Source organism: Rhinopithecus roxellana, chromosome 2 (genome assembly GCF_007565055.1).
Source record: "Rhinopithecus roxellana isolate Shanxi Qingling chromosome 2, ASM756505v1, whole genome shotgun sequence".
Classification (NCBI taxonomy): domain Eukaryota; kingdom Metazoa; phylum Chordata; class Mammalia; order Primates; family Cercopithecidae; genus Rhinopithecus; species Rhinopithecus roxellana.
This window is the reverse complement of record NC_044550.1, coordinates 92,415,865-92,440,290: the sequence shown is the minus strand read 5'-3', so window position 1 is coordinate 92,440,290 and position 24,426 is coordinate 92,415,865. Positions and strand designations below refer to the sequence as shown.

The window sequence follows — 24,426 nt, the reverse complement described above, 5'->3', positions numbered from 1 at the left end:
TTGGTGTGCTGCACCCATCAACTCGTCAGTACCCATCAATTCGTCATTTATATCAGGTATAACTCCCAATGCAATCCCTCCCCCCTCCCCCCTCCCCATGATAGGCCCCGGTGTGTGATGTTCCCCTTCCCGAGTCCAAGTGATCACATTGTTCAGTTCCCACCTATGAGTGAGAACATGCGGTGTTTGGTTTTCTGTTCTTGTGATAGTTTGCTAAGAATGATGGTTTCCAGCTGCATCCATGTCCCTACAAAGGATGCAAACTCATCCTTTTTTATGGCTGCATAGTATTCCATGGTGTATATGTGCCACATTTTCTTAATCCAGTCTGTCACAGATGGACATTTGGGTTGATTCCAAGTCTTTGCTATTGTGAATAGTGCTGCAATAAACATACGTGTGCATGTGTCTTTATAGCAGCATGATTTATAATTCTTTGGGTATATACCCAGTAGTGGGATGGCTGGGTCATATGGTACTTCTAGTTCTAGATCCTTGAGGAATCGCCATACTGTTTTCCATAATGGTTGAACTAGTTTACACTCCCACCAACAGTGTAAAAGTGTTCCTATTTCTCCACATCCTCTCCAGCACCTGTTGTTTCCTGACTTTTTAATGATTGCCATTCTAACTGGTGTGAGATGGTATCTCATTGTGGTTTTGATTTGCATTTCTCTGATGGCGAGTGATGATGAGCATTTTTTCATGTGTCTGTTGGCTGTATGAATGTCTTCTTTTGAGAAATGTCTGTTCATATCCTTTGCCCACTTTTTGATGGGGTTGTTTTTTTCCTGTAAATTTGTTTGAGTTCTTTGTAGGTTCTGGATATCAGCTCTTTGTCAGATGAGTAGATTGCAAAACTTTTCTCCCATTCTGTAGGTTGCCTGTTCACTCTGATGGTAGTTTCTTTTGCTGTGCAGAAGCTCTTTAGTTTAATTAGATCCCATTTGTCAATTTTGGCTTTTGCTGCCATTGCTTTTGGTGTTTTAGACATGAAGTCCTTGCCCATGCCTATGTCCTGAATGGTACTACCTAGGTTTTCTTCTAGGGTTTTTATGGTATTAGGTCTAACATTTAAGTCTCTAATCCATCTTGAATTAATTTTCGTATAAGGAGTAAGGAAAGGATCCAGTCTCAGCTTTCTACTTATGGCTAGCCAATTTTCCCAGCACCATTTATTAAATAGGGAATCCTTTCCCCATTTCTTGTTTCTCTCAGGTTTGTCAAAGATCAGATGGCTGTAGATGTGTGGTATTATTTCTGAGGAGTCTGTTCTGTTCCATTGGTCTATAGCTCTGTTTTGGTACCACTACCATGCTGTTTTTGTTACTGTAGCCTTGTAGTATAGTTTGAAGTCGGGTAGCGTGATGCCTCCAGCTTTGTTCTTTTGACTTAGGATTGTCTTGGAAATGCGGGCTCTTTTTTGGTTCCATATGAACTTTAAAGCAGTTTTTTCCAATTCTGTGAAGAAACTCATTGGTAGCTTGATGGGGATGGCATTGCAATCTATAAATAACCTTGGGCAGTATGGCCATTTTCACGGTATTGATTCTTCCTATCCATGAGCATGGTATGTTCTTCCATTTGTTTGTGTCCTCTTTGATTTCACTGAGCAGTGGTTTGTAGATCTCCTTGAAGAGGTCCTTTACATCCCTTGTACGTTGGATTCCTAGGTATTTTATTCCCTTTGAAGCAATTGTGAATGGAAGTTCATTCATGATTTGGCTCTCTGTTTGTCTGTTACTGGTGTATAAGAATGCTTGTGATTTTTGCACATTAATTTTGTATCCTGAGACATTGCTGAAGTTGCTTATCAGCTTAAGGAGATTTTGGCCTGAGACAATGGGGTTTTCTAAATATACAGTCATGTCATTTGCAAACAGGGATAATTTGACTTCTTCTTTTCCTAACTGAACACCCTTGATTTCTTTCTCTTGCCTGATTGCCCTAGCCAGAACTTCCAACACTATGTTGAATAGGAGTGGTGAGAGAGGGCATCCCTGTCTTGTGCCAGATTTCAAAGGGAATTTTTCCAGTTTTTGCCCATTCAGTATGATATTGGCTGTGGGTTTGTCATAAATAGCTCTTATTATTTTGAGGTACGTTCCATCAATACCGAATTTATTGAGCGTTTTTAGCATGAAGGCTGTTGAATTTTGTCAAAAGCCTTTTCTGCATCTATTGAGATAATCATGTGGTTCTTGTCTTTGGTTCTGTTTATATGCTGGATTATGTTTATTGATTTGCGAATGTTCAACCAGCCTTGCATTCCAGGGATGAAGCCCACTTGATCATGGTGGATAAGCTTTTTGATGTGCTGTTGAATCCGGTTTGCCAGTATTTTATTGAGGATTTTTGCATCGATGTTCATCAGGGATATTGGTCTAAAATTCTCTTTTTTTGTTGTGTCTCTGCCAGGCTTTGGTATCAGGATGATGTTGGCCTCATAAAATGAGTTAGGGAGGATTCCCTCTTTTTCTATTGATTGGAATAGTTTCAGAAGGAATGGTACCAGCTCCTCCTTGTACCTCTGGTAGAATTCAGCTGTGAATCCATCTGGTCCTGGACTTTTTTTGGTTGGTAGGCTATTAATCATTGCCTCAATTTCAGAGCCTGCTGTTGGTCTATTTAGGGATTCAACTTCTTCCTGGTTTAGTCTTGGGAGAGTGTAAGTGTCCAGGAAATTATCCATTTCTTCTAGCTTTTCTAGTTGATTTGCGTAAAGGTGTTTATAGTATTCTCTGATGGTAGTTTGTATTTCTGTGGGGTCGGTGGTGATATCCCCTTTATCATTTTTTATTGGGTCTATTTGATTCTTCTCTCTTTTCTTCTTTATTAGTCTTGCTAGCGGTCTGTCAATTTTGTTGATCTTTTCAAAAAACCAACTCCTGGATTCATTGATTTTTTGGAGGGTTTTTTGTGTCTCTATCTCCTTCAGTTCTGCTCTGATCTTAGTTATTTCTAGCCTTCTGCTAGCTTTTGAATGTGTTTGCTCTTGCCGCTCTAGTTCTTTTAATTGTGATGTTAGAGTGTCAATTTTAGATCTTTCCTGCTTTTTCTTGTGGGCATTTAGTGCTATAAATTTCCCTCTACACACTGCTTTAAATGTGTCCCAGGGATTCTGGTAAGTTGTATCTTTGTTCTCATTGGTTTCAAAGAACATCTTTATTTCTGCCTTCATTTCGTTATGTACCAACTAGTCATTCAGGAGCAGGTTGTTCAGTTTCCATGTAGTTGAGCGGTTTTGATTGTTTCTTAGTCCTGAGTTCTAGTTTGATTGCACTGTGGTCTGAGAGACAGTTTGTTATAATTTCTGTTCTTTTACATTTGCTGAGGAGTGCTTTACTTCCAATTATGTGGTCAATTTTGGAATAAGTGCGATGTGGTGCTGAGAAGAATGTATATTCTGTTGATTTGTGGTGGAGAGTTCTATAGATGTCTTTTAGGTCCACTTGGTGCAGAGATGAGTTCAATTCCTGGATATCCTTGTTAACTTTCTGTCTTGTTGATCTGTCTAATGTTGACAGTGGAGTGTTGAAGTCTCCCATTTTTATTGTATGGGAGTCTAAGTCTCTTTGTAAGTCTCTAAGGACTTGCTTTATGAATCTGGGTGCTCCTGTATTGGGTGCATATATATTTAGGAGAGTTAGCTCTTCCTGTTGAATTGATCCCTTTACCATTATGTAATGGCCTTCTTTGTCTCCTTTGATCATTGATGGTTTAAAGTCTATTTTATCTGTGACTAGTATTGCAATCCCTGCTTTTTTTTGTTCTCCATTTGCTTGGTAGATCTTCCTCCATCCCTTTATTTTGAGCCTATGTATGTCTCTGCATGTGAGATGGGTCTCCTGAATACAGCAGACTGATGGGTCTTGACTCTTTATCCAGTTTGCCAGTCTGTGTCTTTTAATTGGACCATTTAGTCCATTTACATTTAAGGTTAATATGGTTATGTGTGAACTTGATCCTGCCATTATGATATTAACTGGTTATTTTGCTCGTTATTTGATGCCGTTTCTTCCTAGCCTCTATGGTCTTTACATTTTGGCATGTTTTTGCAATGGCTGGTACCGGTTCTTCCTTGCCATGTTTAGGGCTTCCTTCAGGGTTTCTTGTAAGGCATGCCTGGTGGTGACAAAATCTCTAAGCATTTGTTTATCTGTAAAGGATTTTATTTCTCCTTCACTTATGAAACTTAGTTTGGCTGGATATGAAATTCTGGGTTTAAAATTCTTTTCCTTAAGAATGTTGAATATTGGCCCCCACTCTCTTCTGGCTTGTAGAGTTTCTGCCGAGAGGTCTGCTGTTAGTCTGATGGGCTTCCCTTTGTGGGTAACCCGACCTTTCTCTTTGGCTGCCCTTAAGATTTTTTCCTTCATTTCAGCTTTGGTGAATCTGGCAATTATGTGTCTTGGAGTTGCTCTTCTGGAGGAGTATCTTTGTGGTGTTCTCTGTATTTCCTGAATTTGAATGTTGGCCTGCCCTACTAGGTTGGGGAAGTTCTCCTGGATGATATCCTGAAGAGTGTTTTCCAACTTGGTTCCATTTTCCCCCTCACTTTCAGGCACCCCAATCAGATGTAGATTTGGTCTTTTTACATAATCCCATACTTCTTGCAGGCTTTGTTCATTTCTTTTTCTTCTTTTTTCTTTTGGTTTCTCTTCTCGCTTCGTTTCATTCATTCGATCCTCAATTGCTGATACTCTTTCTTCCAGTTGATCGAGTCGGTTCCTAAAGCTTGTGCATTTGTCACGTATTTCTCATGTGATGGTTTTTATCTCTGTCATTTCGTTTATGACCTTCTCTGCATTAATTATACTAGCTGTCAATTCTTCCACTCTTTTTTCAAGATTTTTAGTTTCTTTGCGCTGGGTATGTAATTCCTCCTTTAGCTCTGAGAAGTTTGATGGACTGAAGCCTTCTTCTCTCATCTCGTCAAAGTCATTCTCTGACCAGCTTCGATCCGTTGCTGGCGATGAGCTGCGCTCCTTTGCAGGGGGAGATGTGCTCTTATTTTTTGAATTTCCAGCTTCTCTGCCCTGCTTTTTCCCCATCTTTGTGGTTTTATCTGCCTCTGGTCTTTGATGATGGTGACGTACTGATGGGATTTTGGTATAGGTGTCCTTCCTGTTTGATAGTTTTCCTTCTAACAATCAGGACCCTCAGCTGCAGGTCTGTTGGAGATTGCTTGAGGTCCACTCCAGACCCTGTTTCCCTGGGTATCAGCAGCAGAGGTTGCAGAAGATAGAATATTGCTGAACAGCGAGTGTACCTGTCTGATTCTTACTTTGGAAGCTTCCTGTCAGGGGTGTACTCCACCCTGTGAGGTGTGGGGTGTCAGACTGCCCCTAGTGGGGGATGTCTCCCAGTTAGGCTACTCAGGGATCAGGGACCCACTTGAGCAGGCAGTCTGTCACTTCTCAGATCTCAACCTCCATGTGGGGAGATCCACTGCTCTCTTCAAAGCTGTCAGACAGAGTCGTTTGCATCTGCAGAGGTTTCTGCTGCTTTTTTTGTTGTTGTTGTTTAGCTGTGCCCTGTCCCCAGAGGTGGAGTCTACAGAGACAGGCAGGTTTCCTTGAGCTGCTGTGAGCTCCACCCAGTTCGAGCTTCCCAGTGGCTTGGTTTACCAACTTAAGCCTCAGCAATGGCGGGCGCCCCTCCCCAAGCCTCGCTGCTGCCTTGCGGTTAGATCGCAGACTGCTGTGCTAGCAATGAGGGAGGCTCCGTGGCCGTGGGACCTTCCCGGCCAGGTGTGGGATATAATCTCCTGGTGTGCCCGTTTGCTTAAAGCGCAATATTGGGGTGGGATTTACCCGATGTTCCAGGTGTTTTGTGTCTCAGTTCCTCTGGCTAGGAAAAGGGATTCCCTTCCACCTTGCGCTTCCCAGGTGAGACGATGCCTCACCCTGCTTCAGCTCTCACTGCTCGGGCTGCAGCAGCTGACCAGCACCAATTGTCGGGCACTCCCTAGTGAGATGACCCCAGTACCTCAGTTGAAAATGCAGAAAGCACCCGTCTTCTGTGTCGCTCGCACTGGGAGTTGGAGACTGCAGCTGTTCCTATTCGGCCATCTTGCTCTGCCCCTGACCACTTGTAATTCTTTTGATAAATGTCTGTTTATGTCCTTTGTCTAGGTTTTGTTTTGTTTTGTTTGTTTTTTAGACAAAGTCTCACTCTGTTGCCCAAGCTGGAGTGCAATGGCGGATCTCAGCTCACTGCAACCTCCACCTCCCGGGTTCAAGTGATTCTCCTGCCTCAGTCTCCCAAGTAGGTGGAACTACAGGCCTGGCTAATTTTTGTATTTTTAGTAGAGACAGGGTTTCACTATGTTGGCCAGGCTGATTTCAAATTCCTGCTTTGTCCAGTTTTTAATGAGGTTGTTTGATTTTTATGTTGAGTTGTTTGAGTTACTTATAGATTGTAAATATTAGTCCTTTTACAGATGTATCATTGGGAAAGTTTTCTCCTGTTCTGTGTGTCGTCTGTTTGCTCTGTTAAGTATTTCTTTGTTGTGAGGAAACTTTTTAGTTTAATTAAATTTCATTTGTCTATTTCTGGTTTTGTTGCATTTGCTTTTGGGGTATTCGTCATAAATTCTTTGCATAGGCTGATATGCAGAGGAGTTGGTTCCAGGTTTTCTTCTAGGATTTTAATATTTTAGGTCTCACATTTAGATCTTTAATCCATCTTGAGTTAATTTTTGAATACGATGAGAGATAGTGGTCCAGTTTCATTCTTCTGCATATGGTTAGCCACGTTTCCCAGTACCATTTATTGAATAGCATTTCTTTTCTTCTTCCTCTTCCTCTTCTTTCTTCTTCTTCCTCTTCCTCTTCTTTCTTCTTCTTCTTCTTCTTCTTCTTCTTCTTCTTCTTCTTCTTCTTCTTCCTCTTCTCTTCCTCTTCTTCTTCTTCTTCTTCTCTTCTTTTTCTTCTTCTTCCTCTTCCTCTTCTTTCTTGTTCTTCTTCTTCTTCCTCTTCTTTTCTGCTTCGTCTTCTTCTGGATCTTGGCTTATTCGAGCTCTCCTTCCTTTTTCTCCTCGTACTCAGGAAGTTTCCTGAGGCGTCGGAGGTCTGTCGACGGAACTTCTTTAGGTCGGCCCATCGCGCTTCCTTCCGTCTCTTTCTCCTCCCTCCTCCTCATCGTCTTCGTCTATAGCTTCACTCTCGTATTCTGCCGTCTTCACTTACTTTGCCTTCTTCTCTCTCCTTCTCCTCCTCTTCCTCTCCTCCTCCTCCCTTCTTCTTTCTCTTCCTTCTCCTCCTCTTCCTCTCCTCCTCTTCCTCTCTTCCTCCTCTCCTCCTCCTTCTTATTCTTTCCTCCTTCTCCTCCTTCTTCTTTCCTCCTCCTCCTCCTTCTTCTTGTTCTTTTACCTGTTTTCCCTTATTTCTCCTCCTCCTCATTATCATCAGAAACTTTGATTTCCTCCTCCTTCTTCCCTGTTCCTTTCCCAAGACTTCTTCCAGATTGTTGTTTAGTCATAATTTCACCACTTAACAGATCATCCTACTACATAAAATACTCAATACAATAACTCTTGATTTTGAAAAAAAATTTCATGAGAGATATTATTAACCTTATTAAAATTAACTTCCATAGAGTTGTGTGATTTGTTTTGAAACTTCAGTGAGGAATTGCTGTTGTTTTTCCTGAATTGTTCTTTGTTTATATATACTGGTGATAATCACTGCCTTTGTCATCTCTCTTATTATCTTCAGAGTGACTACTATATTTTTACTTCAGCTCCATACCTATTATTTCATCCTGCCCTTCTACCCCATCTTCAGTGTGCACAATCTGACTCCTCTGTTAAAAGTCATCTTGTGGAAACTCTCAAATTCTTGAACTTGTGTAATCTAGTATATTTAATACAACTATCATTAACTATTGACTCTATGCTGTGAGATCAGTGTGAGTTAATGTTCAAGATCCAATAATGAAATTTCTCATGATACCTACCTTCATGGAGCTTACAGTGTAGGAAACAGGCTACATGCTTAAATATGTAATTATATAATGAAATGAATATGATAATTTGGGGAAAATTGAAGGTATAATTGACCATAATATTGGAATACATTATTAAGCATCCAGAATTTAGGTCAGGAATTTTAAAATGTGACATCTAAGCCAAAATGCAAAAAAAAAATTACAAATACAGTAAGGTCTTAAACTTTAATTCTAATAGATGTAGGTGCCATTCAATAAGAAAAGGAATCTGAAAGGCAAATATTTCAGTAAGATACATGGATTCAATTTGGGACAGACATGTTGGGTTGGAGGTGCCTGAGAATAATTTCATTAAAGTTGGTCAATGAGGCATATGAGTATGTAGCACCAAAAAAGTCAACAAAATATAGACAGTTGTGAAATGAGAAGACAAGAATTCCAAGGCAATATGTAGAATAAAATAAGAGTTGTGATCCAATCTCTGAGAAACAATGTATCAATAGGCAGAGGCAAATGTGTCAAGACAGACAGAAAGAATGAAAGAAAGAAAGAAAGAAAGAAAGAAAGAAAGAAAGAAAGAGAGAGAGAGAGAGAGAGAGAGAAAGAGAGAGAGAAAGAAAGAAAGAAAGAAGAAGAAAGAAAGAAAGAAGAAAGAAAGAAAGAAAGAAAGAAAGAAAGAAAGAAAGAAAGAAAGAAAGAAGAAAGAAAGAAAGAAAGAAAGAAAGAAAGAAAAAATAAGAGAAAAAAGGGAAAGGAGAGAAAGTAAAGAAAAAAATAAAGAAACAAAACTGAAAATAATCAGGCAATTTAATCAAAGCAGGAGGTGTAATATCATAGATGCCAAATGAACAATGTGTTTCAAAGCAGGAGTGGTCAACAGTGTTAAATGATTCTGAGAACTCAAGAAAGAAAAGGTGTCCTTGAGATTTATTGAAACAGAACTATTTGACTAGAGCAGATTCTAAAGAATGCTTGGAGCAGACACTTTAAAGGGAGAATACATAGAGAAGTAAATGCAAGAGGAGAAAATGAAGATAATTATTGGAGACAATGTTTTAAAAAGAAACTCTTGTTGTTTCTTTTGACTCTCTTCCTTGAACCTCATGGAGCTTATGTTTTATATACTGGATTACTTTATAAACCATAAAACTAGCTCTTCCATAGCCCATTTCTTTTTTATTTTTTCCTGTGCCTGTAAGGACATTTTCTCTTTTGTAAAGTAATCCCTTGTTTCTGTAAATAAAATTGGTAGTCTTCTTACTCTTTTTATTATATCTCAACAAACAACTTTAAAATACAAAGGGTTATAGAGACATGCTATGTTGGTAAGTGAAAAGATGTTTTGAATTAGAAAGGCTGGGATTAATCCTGGTGTCTTTCACTTTCTTGATCCTCCACATTGGGTAACTTAATTAACTTCTCTGCATTCCTTTAACTGTAAACCAATTATAGCAATAAAAAGCTCATGAAATCATAGTGAGTGATAAAAGAAATAACAGATTTAAAGGACCTAGTAGTGTCTGATGCCACATATTTTCTCATTTAAAGCTAGTTCCCTTCTTTATGACTTTTCTTAGAACTCTGAATGAAATTCCTTATATATGTGTTAAATAGTTTGTCATAACAATTTAGGACTAGTTCAAGTCTTGGAAAAGAGCAGTAGGATTTGACAAAATTGGATCAACTCACTACCCTAAAGAAGCAATGGAAAACAGTGTGGAGATTTCTTAAGGAACTAAAAGTAGAACTACCATTTGATCCAGCTATCCCTGGGTATCTACCCAGAGGAAAATAAGTCATTATAATAAAAAGATACTTATGCATGTATGTTTATAGCAGCACAATTCACAATTTCAAAAACGTGCAACCAACACAAATGCCTATCAATCAACGAGTGGATAAAGACACTGCTGTGTGTGTGTATATATATTTATATATATATATTTATATATGTATATATACATATATTTATATAAGTATATAAGCATATATATTTTTATATTTTTATATATATTTATATACATACAGATACATGATGGAATACTGCTCAGCCATAAAAATGAATGAATTAATGGCATTTGCAGCAACCTGGATGAGATTGGAGACTATTATTCTAAGTTAAGTAACTCAGGAATGGAAAACCAAACATCATATGTTCTCACTCATAAGTAGGAGCTAAGCTATGAGGATGCGAGGGCATAAGAATGACACAATGGACTTTGGGGATTCAGGGTGAAAGCAGGAAGGGGGTGAGGAATAAAAGACTACAAATAGGGGGCCGTGTATACTGCTTGAGTGATGGGAGCACCAAAATTTCACAGATCGCCACTAAAAAACTTGCTCATGTAACCAAACACCACCTGTTCTCCAATAATCCATGGAAATAAAAATTTTTAAAGAAAAATATTGAGGCTAAGTGCTGAAATTCAGTCATCTAGATAACCACTATGTTCCAAAGAGAATGTGATTCAAACATGCACAGGAGGAAAGAGGGTAGTTAAAAGATGAGATTCATTTTATCTGATTCCAGGTAAATATGAAACGTATAGAATAAATAAGCCTTTATCTTAGGAGATCAGTGTGATCTATCATGTAAGAAGCTAGAGAACTCAGAAAACGTGAAACTAAGGTGTTGGTGAACAACTAGTGCATACACAACTATTTCAAAATTAGTGCCATTGTTGAAACGTATCAATGTCTTTAATCTATTTATGCTGTGGCAACAGACCAACCAACTTCAAATCTCAGTGGCCTTAAACAAATTTCACATTTCAGTGACCTAAAACAATCAAGGTTTATTTCTTGCTCATGCTTTGTGTTTATAATGGGTCAGCAAAAGCCTCTTGGTTCATAGTTGTCCTTCAGGAGCCCATTCTGTCTAAGCAGTCACTATTTCAATTGGTGCCAATTACTTTGACAGAGATAGGAGTTGCAGGATCTTGCATTAACAGCTAAATTCTCAACCCAAAAGTGACTTGTGTCACTTCCACTCACAATTCTTTGTACAGAAGTGGGCACATGACTTACTCAACCACTGGAGATCAAAGCATTATTCAAATATGTGCACAGGTGTAGAGTGGCCATGACGCGGTAAGCAGCCGTGATAAATACAGAAGAAGTATATTGTGAAATGCTAATCTGCTACATAGAATTGTTTTCATGTTTCTTTTTCAACAGTGTTTGCTTATTTAAATTCAAATAATTTCTGCATAATATCAACAAACAACAGCAATCAACATTTTAAAAGTGAGATTTTAAGAAAAGTAACATAAACATTTCTGTTGGGTCCCTTACCACATTTCCTCCCTAACAGTTCTAGTGCTATTCTTGGGTTCAAAAACTGGAACAGTTACTTTGGGTCATTTGGTTTCGAAGGATCTTCTGTATAGGAAAGGTTAAAAAGTGTAAGAGAAAATCGGTAGTAATTTCTCACTTTGGCAAACTTTTCTTTACTTCACTTTGAGGATGTATCACTTCGTACCTGAGACTTTACTAATTTTGACCTGCTATACTTTCTCTATATTTCTAATACTTTTCATTTATGACTTACTTATCCTATAATAGAAGTTTACTCATAGAATTATTAATTTATGTATTATTACATGCCTACAATATTTGTTTATTTTTCACATACAGATGCAAGAACTTAAATTTCAGATTTTTCTCCATCCTTTCTCATAGTTGTGCTTTTTTTTTTTCCTTAGAAAGTACCTGTGATACTTGGGGAAATATTATTTTTCTGTGTGGACAAATATGCAGGTTATTTTCATTAGTAACATTATATTTCCTTACACATTATGATATTTCTGAACTCAAGAAGCTATGTTCTCTATGTCCTTTTACATTCTGCTGTCAAAGACTATAATGTAAAGCATGTTACTGTGTGTACTTCTTTTGCAAGCTGAAAGAACAGGTATTTTGTCTCTCCTATAAAAATTCAGAAGTGTGGCCGGGTGCGGTGGCTCACGCCTGGAATCCCAGCACTTTGGGAGGCCAAGGCGGGTGGATCACCAGGTCAGGAGATCGAGACTACCCTGGCTAATATTGTGAAACCCCGTCTGTACTAAAAATACAAAAACAAAATTAGCCGGGCGTGGTGGCGGGCGCCTGTAGTCCCAGCTACTCGGGAGGCTGAGAAGGGAGAATGGTGTGAACCCGGGAGGCGGAGCTTGCAGTGAGCCGAGATGGCGTCATTGTACTCCAGCCTGGGCGACACAGCGAGACTCCGTCTAAAAAAAAAAAAAAAAAATTCAGACGTGTAGGTAAAATGGTGAAGCAACTAATATGAGCAGTGACATATTAAATTCTAAAAAATAATTAACATACAATTTTTAAATGTTGAAATAGCCGATATCGAAACGCTTGTAAGACCACCTCCCATGCCATAAGTGTTTTATGCATTTGCTTAATACTTTAAATTCAACAACAGCTATTACGGTTTTCCAACATAAATGTATTAATCAGCAAGCAGCACGTATTTTAATCTCTGTGGGCAAATATAACTCAAGTTGTGAGAACTGAAATTCTCATATGCAATACCAACATAGGCCAATAGATGCCCTAAGAGCTCTCCTAAACACAAGAACTATTTGAACATCAGCAAGTCTCATGCTTTTTTTTTCATGGTTCAATTAAGAAATAGCACATAGTTTCAGATTCCAAAGACTCTTGATATTACTGAACTTTAAACTGCCTCACGAAGTACTTATTTCTATTCTATTAAAGTAATAGAAAAAAGAAAGGAAAACTGAGTGAATTGATTTGAACATCTATTAATACAATGAAGGTAACAATACATCTGATTCACATATTTGATTATTTCTAATTTTCTAAATGCAGTCAACAATATTATTTATTACTGTGGTACATAAATGTAATTCTAAGGTTAATTTAATCACAGAAGCAGATAAGATTGTGTTGTAAAGTATTTCTTGAATTAGCTAATACTTTTAGGGTTTTCTGCTTTTACTGTAACTTCAATCTTTTTTCTACAATATTGATAGTAGTAGAGTGTACTTAAAGTCCTATTAATGGATTATATTTTAATTATGGTTACCACTTCTAGATTTTTTTAAGAGTTAACTTAATTCATAGAAAATAAAGGATACTTAAATATGTTTGTTATATAAATCTAGCAAAATAAAACTATGTTCTCATCTTGCCAAGTTTAGTTTATAAAAAATTACACTCAGATGCTTTTTCCTAAGCAGAGGAACAAATTATTTACTTATAGGTTTATGTCCACATCTAACATCCCTAAGGAGGATATGTGAAATTGTGAGGATACATCGCTCTATAATAATAATTTTTAATTCAGTTTAATTATACTTATTAAATTTTTTAATCAATTCATTATTTCAATCTATACCTTTATAGAGCAATTTTTTAATCCATTCATATGAGCTTGAAAACTCTGTGCATGGACACGTTGATCGATGCTCTCGCTCTTATTGAAAGTTAGTTCTCATTGTTTACTAGTGTGGGAAAAGCAAACATTTTTACCAAGCCAAAACAGAAAGGCAAAATACAGCTTTAGGAGGAAACTCACAGTAGTATTACTTGGAAACCAGGATGAGTGTGTCTATGAAATTGACAACTAAATAAAAAAAATGAAAATGCATAAAAACTAGAATAGCTAACACAAACCTGAGTCTGCTAAATCCGTATCTTAATGTCCATTCCCCACAATGTGGCTATATAAAGAGTGGGTTTTAATTCCCTTCAGTTGAGAAGATGAAACTTATAACATTAAGAATCTATATTTATTATGGAGAATAAAATAGGTTTATTTGTCTTTGCACCCTCAGGATTCATGGTACATCCTTTGATTATGCAGTGGTTCTTTAAGTGGCCAGCTACTATAATTCTGAATTCATTTTGACCCCAAATTATTGATGACAATGAGCAAATCTATTACTTAAAGGCAAACCTAGGTTTCTGTATTAAATGTGGTGGGCTTCAGCTTTCCAGTTAAGCAGCATTTATTAAACTATGTTCTACCTTTCTCCAATTAATATTACCTCAATAAATATTGATATCAAACAATTTCTTAAACCTATAACTTTTATTCATACTACACATTTGTCCTGGTTCTTGTAGAATTTGAGAAGCCTGTTTACACAGTGAGAATTAAAAGTTTATATGTGCATTAATCTGATAATTTGAGGAGTAGAATAGCAAAGAGTTAAAGTCAACTTTTAGGCGGTATTTCTGAAAAAGTTCGCTACCATATGAAATGTGCCATTTTGGTGGTGAATTTATAATTACAAATGATAAAAATTGTCTCTCTTAGTGTATGTTTCTGTGTGTTAATGTAAATACTAGCAAGAAAAGGCCTTTCACAGTAGTCTTGATTAAATTTAACAATCTTATCCAAAGTCACCAAAATGCCTATGTTGTTATGTATAATAGAGAAAATGAAAAACAACACAATCTCAATTTTAGCATATATTGAGATTTCAAATAATCCCAATTAAACTAATTGAGATTGAGATTTAAAATTAAACTGATATAATCTCATGAAAATTGTAATTACTGCTTTGATCAAATACATGTGTGTGCATAAGGAAATAGTGTTCTTTAATTTGCAGCTTTATTTATTAGTAGTGAGTTTTTAATTCATATATTTCAAATTTTATTTCCATAATTTTAAGAAAACATATTTGAAAATTCTCTTTAGTATATCCTACCTACACGCGCGCACACACACACACACACACGCACACATATAATGTGTTTAAGGTCACAGTTTGGAATTAGCTACGAAATTTAATATAAATGTATTGTATCAACATTTCATTCAATAACAAAATACCATATTTAAATGTCCTTTACCACAGTAAACATATACCTAATAGACATTTTAAATAGAACATTAAAATGAAATAAAATGTAGATGGAGAGCACAAAAGGCCCCAAGGGAGCAAGAGATAGAAAGTAGGAAAGTAAGAAAGTAGTAGAAGTAAAGAAGAAACATATATGTATATAAAATTTGGAATCACTATAAAAAAGGTTAAAAAGAAAGAGCATAAATTAGTTTTTAGCCACATGATTGGTTCATAAGATCTAATGGTTAAATGCAGCATCTACTCTTTAAAAAACCTTATGTACGTATGCATTATCAGGAGAAAGCACAATCATGTATAAGCTCACATTTCAGGGATGTTGGGATCTCTATCTTAATCACATTAATGCTTATGTTGAATCATTTCACTCTCTTTTATATAAAAAAAAAAACCGGTTATTTATAGCTATCCCTTTTTTTTCTGGCCCTGCTTTATTTTGATCCCCAAAAAGTAAGCATGAAAATTACCTAGGAAAAAGTGCATCTTTGCTTTTCAAAATAAGCATGTTCTCAATTACTAGCAAACCTTCTTATAATTGACTCAAAAAGAAATATTAACAAAACATACACTGTTATTATCCTTAGAGTATTTATAATTCTAAGGTACTACAAATACATTAAAATAATTATAATTTGAAAAGGAGCTTGTAAAATTTGATGACACTACAGAAGCCCCAAATATCCACATTCGCAAGACAACATTACAATGTGCTTCATAATTTCTGTGTATTACATTCTAATATGTTCATGTAAATTAACTAAATTAAAATCCTTCAGTAGATTTTGGTCATCCAGCTTTAAATAACTTTTCCTTAAGCATATTTGCTTAATTTTTAGTCATCTTTCCAGTGCCAATTTGCAACTGAAAATCCATCTAACCTCTTCCGCATGCCTTAAATTTTATTGTTGCTTTACAATTACTTTAAATATCCTGAACAGTAATTATATCTGTGATTAGATGAGAGATTATTGCAATATGCTTATATAATAAATGAATGCTTTAACAGGCCTATTTTGCCTTCTTTTAGTTCCAGCCTGGGTGGATAAAATTTATTTTTTTTGGCCTCTCTTAGACTCATAGTTGATCTTAGCCTCTCCATACCTCCCAACCGAATTATATGAAGATATTCTTTTCACAGACTTAGTAACCAGATGCCAGTTTATTTCACTTAGGGAAAAGTTCTTAAGATTTTAAATTCTAATATAAAATTTTGAATTGTAATATAAAAATTTCTGAAGTTTTGAAGTCTAATATAAAATTACAGAATGACAAGCATGTAATGAGTTTTGGAGACAGCAGGATAACCTACATATTTTAAAAATGATGAGTGTGATGAAAAGGTTTAAATAGCTTGCCCTCAGTCACATTGCCATTTACGGCAGTACAAAATCAAGAATCCCCTAGGAGAATATTCTCAATGTTTTCTGCGTGTATTCATGTTTGTTCATGCTCGCCAAAATAGCTATTTCCTTATATTTTCTTTCTTTCTTTCTTTCTTTCTTTCTTTCTTTCTTTCTTTCTTTCTTTCTTTCTTTCTTTCTTTCTTTCTTTCTTTCTTTTTAAAGACAGTGAAAAAACGAGAAAACGATTTGGCTTTCCTTTCCATCTTTGAAAGGAAGATTTGTTTTCCAGTTTTATTCCCTCAGGCTTTTCAATATTATGACTGCTTTAATTGAATTCATAGCCCAAAACATTATGATCACTGGAGTAAACTGAAAAATAGTGTCCATTATCCAAACAACATAGGTCTTGGTGGAATTTTATAAGCATATGTCATGTACTCTCTGCATTGCTAAAATGAACTATCAAGATTTCTCTGACATTTCAGCACATTGGCATGAAGCAGACCAAAGTGTGCTATGTGATGTTCCCAAAAGAGGCATATCATGTGCGCCATAGCCAGCCTAAGTTCAAGTTATTCAGTTGGCTCCATTGTAATTACAATTGTGCAACACCCATCTGCCCCCACAGATCATCTTTCCTGTCATATCATGGTGTCTGCCACCATTATTAAAATGACTTTGAGAATGGAAGAACTCATAATACATGCGTGTGTAACTGTGCAAAAAGTCATGGCATTTGACACTTGTAAATGTAAAATCAGTAGTTGTCTGAGAAAACAAAAACATTGCAGATTACCCAAAATGTGAAACTTACAGTCAGGGTGTGTTGGGGAAATAGTACGAGGGATTGTACGTTCAGAAAAGAAATGGGTAATTTCTGGAATAAAGCCACAGAGAAAGGTTTATGCGGCTGTGAATCAGAATAAAAAAAAAAAAAAAATGTTCCTTCCTTCAAGCAAAAATACCATAGTTTTTTTCCTCTGTTATCTTTTATTTTTTAAGTAACTAGAAAGAAGGAGTTTGGGGGTATGGGCCCACAAAGTAAATAGATTTCCTCAAATAACTTCTTAATATCACAGAAAATAAAATTCATTATTTTTCCTGATAGAAGAATAAACAAGTGTATTCATTTTAATAGAGTCCCTGAAAAGGCTTGTGAGTGGATCCAGTGCTAGATGCTATCAGACTCCTGGAATATGATGACACATATCAGTATGTATGCATTCTGATGGAAAACGATGTGTGAAATGCTATGACATTTTTTGAATAAACAATCTTTTTTATTAAACATGCTTTATCCAACTTAAGAAAATTAAGCTTAGTTTTAGATACCCACTTTTCTGTCCAAGTAAGTAATGGTAACTGTAGGTGGGACACGTGCATGGAATGTGAATAATCACCCTTCTGGATGATTGATTACTTCAGTTCACTGAAAGTGTTTGTTTATAAGTTTAAGCAGTCTGTGGAATTTGGCATGACAGGCCCCCTTTCTCTTGCCTTCAAGGCCGCTAGAGCTTCACTGGGACAAGCAATATCACAAATACTGAGAGAATTGCTAAAGGCTATGTAATGCTTCCAGCATACTCCATTTTTCATAGAACAATTGATATAGTAGACATAATAAATATTGCATAACCTTCAGAATTTTGGCAGTGGAAGTTGAAGCTGAGAACTTTCACTTTTTATTATTATTATTATTATTATTTTTTACTGTGGAATCTCCAAGTCTATACAGTTTGAGGATATATTTAAATCATGATAATGAATAGGAAAGGTTCTGTAGGTTTTATCGGAACGAATATGAAGTATAATATATACTATGGAGCACGCGTAATTTTTTTTTTTTAAGGTTCTGTTTAGAAATGATGGCTAGTGCTGCAAGCTTTCACGTTTCCTTTCGCTGCTCAAGATTTTTTTTTTTTTTTTTCTTCCAGGCAAGTTTCTGCAGCAGCGACTCCCTCCAGCGGCTCCGTGAACCAGGGAAAGGAGTAGGAACACCACATACGTGTGCGTTCAAATAACCAAACGGCAGTGAGAGGCAGCAAAGTTTAGCCAGGAAGATCAAAAGGATGGGAGATGTTTTCAAGAATGGTTGAATCGATTCATTCTATTTCTCCGTCTCCTCCCCACCTGCCTCCCACTCGGTCCTCTCCGTGCTCCACTGCCCCCTCTCTCCGCCCCGTCTTCCTTCCAGAGCTGTGCCCGCAGCGATCTTAAAGTGCGCAGAAACGGCAGTCCCAGCGAAGGCAAAGGCTCCAGCACCGCCTAAGCGTTTAATATCTACTGGACTGGTTGAGAATACATCTTGAAGTCCAAAGATGCCCACGCTGACCTTAAACCTGGATTTTGTACCCTCGATTGCCGCAGCTGACCCTAGCAGAAGCCCAGTCAAGGGGGCGGCCCCTCACTTCTCGGCGAGTTGATATGCAAAATAGTTACGTCAGATGGTGGGGGCGGGGCACCCCCGGGTTGAGTGGCAGCAGCTCCTGCCTAGGGAGGAGGAGCGAGAATCAGCCTGGTTCAGTGACTGAGAGAAACTGGAGGTGAGAGGAGCTGGTACTGTCCACTGTGCTGTCGGTGCTGAAACTGAGACGCGAGCGGACCAGTTGCTCCAGCACCTGGAGGCAACGCCCTCTTGCACCCTCTGTGCCCTGTGGGACCCGCTTCACCAACAGGACCCATATCAACTTGACAAAGGAGTGTGGTATCGGACGTGGGAGAGACTCCTCTGTTTGCCACCTGGGCGCTCATTCAGGCGTGACTTTGGAGATTTCTATAGTTTTAGACCAAACTATTTTATTTATTTATTTTTTTCCCAGCTAAGACGATCTTCTTAGTGCTTTTTTTTTTTTTTTTTTTTTTTTTTTTGTGATTTGTATTTCCACAGCGTTTAGGAATCTTTCTGGGGGACTTTTGTGACTGTTAAAATAAGGTAAGAAAAATAATATTGTTATAAATGATTACAAGTGGGGGAGACATACGGACTGCTACACAAAAATTTAAAAACAAGTTATGTTTATTTTTATAATTTGAAACTGGACTTTTGGCAATGATTGCAAAAATATTTTAATAATTACTATTATTATTATTACAAGATCATCTGTTAGTGATTATGCACTAAATTCTAGAGGGGAAGTTGAGAGCTTTGCTTTCTGTGAAGTTAATGTCATTATGTTATATCTTGCTTTATAAATATAAATATTTTAGAGCAATGCTTTCAGCAGGGTTCAAAGGATAGGAACCATTCCAGAAAACCCTCCAAATATATTAGCAAATGATATTAAATAAATCAACCAACAAGTTGTTTAGAACAAATATAATCAAATAATTATTTGAATGGATTAATCCCTGGTTAATCAACAATATTATTTCCTATATCTAAAGCATAGATTTCAAAGTGCAGAGCTCTCTTAACATTTTTTGGAAGGGAGGAGGTAGGGATAGAAACATTTATATCATGCTGGGTCCATTTAGATGTGTTGTTATGCAGTAGATCCAAATAAAACTTGTGAAACTCAGTCTCTGAGCATTCCACACCCCAAGGTCATGTGTATTTCCAAGTTGGGGGCTGTTTGTTCTGCTGTTGACTAGCAAATGTCATCCCCTTGCCACCCCCTCAGGTTAGAGGTGGATGTAAATGGGAAGCTCTGATTTAATAATACAGTATTAGCTTGTATTATAGTCGCTTGTGCTGTTGGTAATTGAATGGAACTGGGAAGCGTGGGCTGAGAAAATGTCTCACTATTTCAGCAATGTTTAACCTCTTGCATGCTTAACAGAGAGCTTTTCTCTACTTAGATTTTCTTTTGAAGCTATGTTCCTTTTGTCAATTGGCAGTGTGTTCTGAGTGTGTCCAGAGAAATAATTCAGTGCGGAAAACGACCGAACAGTACTTCTCATACTGAGCAATTATTAAATGATAGAAGTTATCTTGTGCTCTTTGCATTTCTTATTACTATTCATAACTTTGACAGGTGTGATGGTTTGCTTGATAAATGGAATTGTGGTCTCTAATTTATGTCATTTAGTGACATTAGATTAAGTATAAATGATGGCTGGAAAAGCTTGGGGGTGGGGGATATTTCCTTTACATTCCAGAAAGAGAGAGAGAGAGAGTTTAGGTTGCAAGGTAGATGTCCAATATTAATAGAAATGAGTTAAATATAAAGCTGTTTCATACTTAAGTATTATTCACTGAAGAGAGCTATGCTTTTCAGCAGGAGTACACTAAGTTAGGTTTAAATATTTGTATATTTTAAAATATCATAAAATTTCTACTCTAGTTGTATTAGAGTTACTAGGATGAAGTTTAGTTTTAGAATTTTACGAATCCTCTAGGTAGAGATTTTTCATTGTATTTACTACACAGCCCTACAAGAGAGTGATTGCCACAAGAAATGCATATTGTTGCAAATACTAGAGGTCAAATGTAAATCTTTTGAAGTTGTTCACATGTTTTACCCTAAACAGATATTCTTTGTAGGATTCACATCAGTCATGTGATCTTAAATTAAATATTCATACAAATTTTGAAAGCCTGGATTGGGTAGTGGGGCAAAAAAGAATATATAAAACATTGAGCTAGGAAGTTTATACAACATAATCTCCTTTAAATACACAAGGAATCATTCTTTCCACTACCAATTATGAAATTTTCTTGTTAAAACTAATTGTATTGATATAAATATTTAGGCTGTGAAATTTCTAACAGAATTATGGCTTATTTTATTTTCAATTTTGTTTATTATCTTGAAACATTAACATATATCTTAATTTTATCACTTATTTGAAAGGCAGTACTATATATAAACATTACATTTACTCAAAATGTACCTGAATGTGTCATTGACTTCCGTTTGCACAAAGTTTTCCAAGATGTATGTCTTTATTCAAGTATAAACATTTACCTTGAACTGCCAATATCTGGAATTCTTTAAGATGAAATTTAGTGTTTCATCTAACAATGACATAAACACTGAAGTCAAACTATGCTACTGGCAATAATAACCAAAGGTTGAGTCGATGAGATTGCAAATTTAAAACATTTAGAAGCATTTTTTTTCTGATTTTTCTACACTTTTAGCTTTTGTATCTTAGTCCTGAAATAAGGTAAAATTAGATTCCCATCATAAGCCCAAATTTAGCATATAGGGGACACTATTTAAATACAGAATAACATTTCTCCTGGAACTAATAAAAGTGCCAACTTTGAAGACACGTATGAAATATATTCAAATGTGGTGGCCTTTTATTAAGTCTTTGATCCACAAACAAATGACCATATTTTGGAGTTAGAATAAATTCATGTAAAACGTAAAGGATTATTCAGTAACACAACACTGGATGGCTTGTTAAGACATTAACTCATTTCATTACAGACATACGGCAAATATATGCAGCACTGTTTGCAGAAAAGTGATGAACTTCATAAAGTCTATAGAAAATTATTAAAATAATGTTATTATATATTACATGACATGCTCAATTTGTCTTTCTTGTTTCTCAACCTCTTAAGGGTCATCGATCAAACTAAAAATTGAGTCAAAAATGAAATTTATAGATAGATTGTTTCTCCTTACAAATAAAATGCATTCCTGTATATGTTTTGTGAGATTTAAGATAAGGGTGAATCAATTTGGAATTTTTATTATCAAGGCTGTATACTGCTTTCTTTTTTTTTTTTTATTTTCTAGTTACTAACATGGGCGATAGAGAAATACAAGTCATAAAAAATCTGAAATACTCTAAAAAGTTTGAAAAAAATAAAAAATACCCTTTTAAATGATATTTAAGAAGTTATTTGAATAATAATTTATTGACAATTTTCTTTGAATAATGACCATTTAAAAAATAATATTTAAAGCTCATTTATCAATGAGACCCAAAGGCCTTGAATGACATCTTTCCATTAGTTCTTCATATTTGCCCAAAATTGCCATAGTATCTCTCGTATTTTTTAGTACTTTATATATTACGAAGCTCAAAAGACTCTTGTGAACTAATAAGCTAGAAAAAATACTTCCTGTTGTTAGCATCATTCTAAGAGTAAAGTGACCAATTATTCTTTACCAAACAGAGTTAATCACCTTCTGCTTCAACACCTCCAAAGTCTTTTGGGTATAGCCTACTTCAGATTAGCTGTAGAATAGCTTGTAGACATATCCTAATTTTCCAATTAAATTGGTAACCACACAGCAAAGCAATTGGTCCCTCTGTGTTTTAAATCACCTTAGTATTGAGGAATTGATATTATTATAATGGATGGGACCATGTTTTGATAAACTCAGAGTTCCAATGGGTTTTCTGAAAGAGGATGAATTAAATAATAGTATAAGTATTTGAGACAATTAGAGTGTGTGTATGAATGTATGTATCTACACATATATTTACACATATATGTATATACACATATATTTACACATATATGTATATACACATATATTTACACATATATGTATATACACATATATTTACACATATATGTATATACACATATATATGTAAATTCTACTCTACAATAAACATGCAAGGGGGATGACCTAGAACATGCAAGTTAAAGACATGCTAGTTAGTACAAAATAATTTGGATAATAAACGGTAATACAATATGTAACTTTTAGTGGCAAATTTGTCTTCTAATTATTGTTATTTTTTATTTCGACTAGAATGCTTGTGCACATACCAGTTTGTTTTTTTTTTTTTTTTTTTTGGCATTAAAATGACATTTAGAACCTCTCATGCTGATTGGCAAGGCAAGGAACAATTGAAAATGAATATTTGCCAGGAATAAAAAAAAAAGTAGATGTCTGCATAATGAAGAGTTTATAGCACCACATTAATGATGAAAAAATATGAGTTCTGATAAAGGATTTGGAAATTACAGTCTATTAAAGTAAAACATCAAGTTTACTTCCTACAAATCTTCAGATAATAAGCCATACACCTCTGTAGAACAGAGCCTGCATATCCCTGCCCATAACATATTTTTATTCCTTGTGTATTAATGTTTTCACGCATAAATGTGGTGAAACAGGAGAACAGTTTCACTCTGAACTTTCTTGGTTTAAAATCAAGTAATTAATATTAATTTAGTGTGGCTTTTGGTATCAAATTATACAAATCTCTAAAGCAAAGTGGTTGCTTAGTGAGTTCATTTGCATGTCAATACACAGGATATTATTTCAACTCATAACTAGTTCATTGCACAAGTAACAATTCTAAAGCAAAAGATTTAAAAATACTTCTTCATTGAGTAGTATTTAAATGTATATTGTAATAGAGAAACTTACTTTACTGATGTATTTTCTCTGTGAATATAGCACCAAGGTGGCAATTAAGACATACATACAGTAGCAATTAAAACACACATCTGAACTATATTCCCCCAAAGATGATGATGAAATGGCAATAATTTACCTTTTGTAGTTGGACCACTTCCACAAAACATATTAGATACTGCTTTATTGTCTCTGGAGTTATTATTATTTTTAAAATTCCAAAACACTAAAAGTAAAGGTACTTACATGAAAACACAAATGCCTACCTGCCCTCTGTGGTTACATGCCCCTTTTCTCAAAGCCCCAGTAATTGCTGTGACTCTACTGTCAATCAGACTCTGAGCTGTCTCACTTAGTATTATGGAATCTGGCCCTTCATATTTCTAAAGAAAAAGAGCCAGTGAGTTGGTGCTAGTAAAAACATTTGTTGCTTCATAATGGAGTGCCTATTTATATCATTTTGTCTTGGATCCTGGATTTGCTTTTTCATCTGGGAAGAGCAATAAGATAGACATAGATACCATTCAAAGTATTAATAGGTATTCATATATATTTTATTGATATCAGGCCATACAACCACATTAAGTAATGTAACATTTGCATAACTTTGTAAAGATTGATGTTATTCATTTCTTAATTATTCATATTAATATGAGAAAGCAGAAATTCACATCAAATCTCCATACCACTGTATCCTAAGGTCACACAACTAGGAATAGGTGAATTAGGGAATCAAACTAAGTTTACATGTCTAGTACCTCTATTTAGGTCAGAAGTCCAACTAGCTATGTCATTTTCAAAACTCAGCTTTTTCACTATGATAATCTCTTTACTACATGTAAATGCCTCTTATTATTTCCCCAAGACTATTCCTTAATTATTAGGTCACTGAAATTATTTTATGGCATATATTCTTTAGTATACACACTTTAGAATGCATAATACCAAAGACCTTAAGGAGTTTTTCCTCTGTATTTCATGTTATAAAGATGCTACATTAATTGATCT

General features: G+C 35.7%; 1 protein-coding gene and 1 pseudogene across 3 annotated transcripts in view; one reads left to right on the top strand and one right to left on the bottom strand.

Moving 5' to 3' along the window:
• LOC104672213 overlaps positions 1-7,107 on the bottom strand; it is a 176,756-nt pseudogene extending 169,649 nt beyond the window's left edge.
• An 11,522-nt stretch (positions 7,108-18,629) lies between these two features.
• FSTL5 (follistatin like 5) overlaps positions 18,630-24,426 on the top strand; it is an 838,888-nt gene continuing 833,091 nt past the window's right edge. For all 3 annotated transcript variants that reach the window (XM_030916851.1, XM_030916843.1, XM_030916838.1), the window contains exon 1: positions 18,630-19,073. The gene's annotated coding sequence lies outside the window, so the exon portion shown is untranslated. The remainder of the gene's footprint in view (positions 19,074-24,426) is intronic.